This window comes from Pinus tabuliformis, chromosome 1_2 (genome assembly GCF_031772625.1).
Source record: "Pinus tabuliformis cultivar Carrire ecotype Pingquan chromosome 1_2, CPIR1, whole genome shotgun sequence".
NCBI lineage: Eukaryota > Viridiplantae > Streptophyta > Pinopsida > Pinales > Pinaceae > Pinus > Pinus tabuliformis.
Window position 1 is genome coordinate 892,157,056 of NC_142298.1, and position 4,535 is coordinate 892,161,590.

Genomic DNA, 4,535 nt, shown 5'->3' on the forward strand with positions numbered 1-4,535 from the left:
GGGGGGAAACTCACCCAATTCTGCTTCCCATATACAAAATTTTCACAGAAATTAAAATCTAGAGAGCTATTACTCATACCTTCTACCATACCTTTACCATGAAGTATTTGAACGCCCTTCTCTCCAATATGTCCAATCCTTTGATGCCATAGCATGGTCTTCTCTCCAGAGACCACTAGATTTTCTGCTCCACTTTCAGGAACCATAGAACTATTGCACCCATCAACAACCGTGCTACCTTGCAGCTTATACAGAGTTCCAATCCGAACTCCCTGCATCAATACCAGTACTCCCCAAACCATCTTGCAGGTATCCTTCTCTAGCACTGTTTTTACACCTGCATCATCCAACTTACTTACAGAAATTAGATTTCTAGCCAATGTAGGAATATGTAGAACACCAGGAAGTGTTCTAACCCTTCCACCTTACAACTTAAACTTTACTTTTCCGCAACCAACAATTCTATCCTTCCTATCATCCCCTAAGAAGACATCACCACCATCATATTTCTCATACTCGCAGAACCACTCTCTATGTTGAGTGAAGTGAAAGGATGCACCTGAGTCAGTCAACCATGCCTCATGATCTACATTTGTACTTGAAGAAGCCAAGTACAAATCCCCACCTTCATCTAAGGTGGCTTTTGCCTCTACAGAAGGAGCATCATTAGATCCCTTTTCTTTGTCAGGAGCTTTAGATTTACAGTCCCTTTTGTAGTGCCATTCTTTTTCGCATTTCCAACACACCACCTTTATGGGTTTTCCTGGAGATTTAGATCTCCCTCTAGATTTAAATCTCCCACACCATGACTTATTTTTGTTTATGTTTTGGGACCACCCTCATACAAACAATGCATCACCATTTTGGCTCTCCATATTTTTCTATCTCATCTCCTCCGTCGGCAAGGATGAGACTATTTCATCAAAATGCAAGGAAATTGCATTGCTACCTATTGCAATAACCAGACTATCCCATGAATCTCGTAGAGAACACAACAGATTGATGCACTTATCTTCATCTAAAATTTTAATATCAACAGATGCTAACTGACTTACCACAGTATTAAATGCATTCGAATGCTCTGTCACTGAGTCTCCATCTTTCATCCTCAGGTTATACAGCTTTTTCCATAGGAACAGTTTATTCACCAGAGACTTAGATTGGTACAAAGTCCCTAACTTGTCCCACAAAGCCTTCACCATAGCTTCCCCTGATACATTCAACAATACTGAATCTGAGACACACAATTATATTGTGCTCTTTGCCTTCTGATCCAACTTCTTCCATTCTTCATCGGACACTCTCGTTGGTCTAGTACCCGGATCTACTGTGATCCACTGATCTTTATCCACCAACAGATCCTCCATCTTGAGTTTCCACAACTCAAATATCTAACCATTAAATTTCTCGATCTCTATCTTTCCACAGCTTGCCATCTTCTTTCACCACCAAAATCAATCTCGTAGATCTCCCACTGAATAGGGTCTACCACAGGCTCGAGTGAAACCCCTCAGCAACAAAGGTGTCCCTTTGAAGCCAAAATTGCTCTGATACCAAATGTAGGTTTTAACCCCATATAGAAATTACCTGCATACGAATTTTAAAACATAGAAAATAAACAATGTGAGAGCATAACACATAAAACACATAGACACAGAGATTTCCCCCTGGATCCCAAAACTGAGACTACCGGCTTGATTTTTCATTATATTCCTTTCAATGTTACAATACATATTTATAAATGTTGAAGCATCCAATACCATGGACCAAAAAACCATCGCGTCCAATACCATGGACCAAAAATCATCACGTCCAAAAAACATGTGCAAAAATCATGCATAAAACCATAGGTGGATCCGCCTAACCTAACATAGGGTCCAAAACCAAATTTTCTAGGGCACTACCCTGGACCCCATAAAGTGGGGTTATGGGTACACCTCAAACCCCTTGTGACCCCCCCCCCCCCCCACTACACAATCAGTGCAACGAAGGGGGGCTCCACCCCCCCTCTAACCCCCCAGTTAACTATGTGGGCTAGTCATGGAAAGAATATAACACAACCCAACAAAGGGTAATAAATGGTTCTATAACAAATGCCCCCTAATATATGAGGTCGTAAGGGGTACATGATGGCCAAAATTTATTAACTATATGGAAAGAATCTTATCGAAACTAAGAAGGATTTCACCAGAGTTTAGCCTGCCAAGCCATCAAAAGAGATCAAAAAGAAAATGTTGTATGAGGCGGGCATACCCATGCTCAAAGAAAGTAAAGCATGTCCACATATCAAGTACAAGCAGATCCAACATGTATACAAGTATAAAGAACTGGAAGTACATAATGGATCATCTAATCGTGATCGAAAAAGTACATGTCTGAATATCACATATAAGAAGACGATCAAAGATGTTGAAGGATGAAGCTAATCACTGATGTGAAAAACTAATCCCAATAGTGCCAAATGAACATGATGGAATAAAATGATACTACATTGCAACTCGGATGTCAGCATATAAGATTTCGCTATGAAGAACTGTAACATATATGGTGGATGGTGTCAACTAACAGCAATGGGAGCAACTGAAAAGTGAACCAAAACATGCTGATGCAACTCGAGGTCTTCACCGACTGCCATGGTACATTTCTACACAATGGGAATAAATGATCTGAGGTCAACCACGTGAAAAATCGTTTGATTACTGTCATTGATGTATACCATTAACAAACGCGAGACTACTCATTGATAATGAAAATGAGAGTCAAGGTACCTAGTACAATCTAACAAGTGTGAAATAAACGAGCTAAAGTTAAACACCTGGAAGAATCTATCAATGAGGGGACAATGACGGTTTCCCACTATCAATAGTGAAGGAATCTGCCACTGATGACTGGAAACCTCAAGGTACTGCCAAATGGACTCTAAATCTTTGTCCTAGAGAAAATGAGCTCTAGTCGATAGGAAAAGATCTGCTAGAAGGCATTAAGGCATCCTTCATCAATCTAGCATGAGTGTAACCTGTAGGCCAATAATGTGGAAGGAATTGGACGAAAAAGATGTTGTAACCCAACCGGAGCACGTTTTTGGCATACACAAGATGTAGCTCGCGCATAATAGAAACCCTTTAAACCAACCAATAATGAAAGCTGACACAAAGGCGAGGAATCCACCTATAGGGTCAAATGGAAACCAAGGCACTGCACGAATCTCAATGTGATAATGAAAGCTAATGTTGAACACAAGGGAAACCACTCAGTCAAAGACCCATGATACTGATCGATGTTGAGCACAAGGTGACCTATCAATAATGAAAATAGGGCCAGGGTATGGCTCTAGGCTTGCCCTCAGAGCAATATGTCATCATCGATAAGGACAAGACCCGCTAGCAAGAAGTCAATGGAGACCTTCTCAAACTGGCACAAGTAAAGGACCAATATAACTGATGTGATGACAAACATGACACTGACAACCAGGGATGGTCGTCTGAAAAATAAGTTAGGAGACACCACAGAGAGGCCGACTCAGGCTTACTTCCCTTGAACAAAAGCACGACTCAATGATGACGATATGGCAGCATATGATAACTCTGTATAAGTTCATCATGTAGGAGGCATGAGCAAACTCTCCATATGATTGGAAGAGGTAACCAATTGGAGGAGTACTTACTCAATAACAAGGTTAAGGCGTACCTAAGTCAAACTAAATCCCACCCACAATGGAGGAGAGACTCTCTTTTGAGTGCTTTGTTCAAGGGTGACACGACTGACTCTAGCTGCCAACAAAAGATGGAAATTTTGTCCCGTTCCCACTCTTTTCAGAACATAATTTTTTTTTTTTGTCTTTTTCTTTAAGCTGGAAAAATAATAAAAGAATGCTATAATACTATGGAAAGAACGAGTGTCAGAGAAACATATGATCTAGTTACTAGGAGGGGAACATCCCTATGCTCAATGCAGGGAGGCAAAATTGGTCAAGGACACTCAAAGGGATGTTCTTTCCACCGGTAAAAGGATGCGTCAAGTTGCATAAACTAAGTGATTGCATGGTTGATTTTGTAGAAGACATGGTCAAATAAGTGCCTTAAACATGAGTCCAAGTGAAGCTGACTCAAGGCGAAATGGTGCAAATAGTCAAAATGCAATGCAGCAAGTACAACTCAACACAAAGGATCCTCTAGGGTATAAGGCCAAAAATTAGTGCAGAAGAAAGGAGAATGTGTCTTCAGTGCATAAGCCATGGCGGAACTAACGAGGACTCCCGAGCTTATTCAGTATAGCAGCATGGGAAATCAATGTCAACGAGGTTCTAACTAAGATGCTCATGTAAAGGATGGCTCTACCATTGCACCATGATTTAAAAATCGGTGAGTGAAAATGGTTTTCTAACCAAGATACGATGGGGTTAACCCTATGGCTAACATATCACTGAATGGAGGCTAATATGCAAGATGCAGCCAAAAAATGGTTTTCCCTAACTTATATGCCAATGAGTGAACGATACCTGCCATGACGAGTCAGCGGTCATGGGATGGAAATAA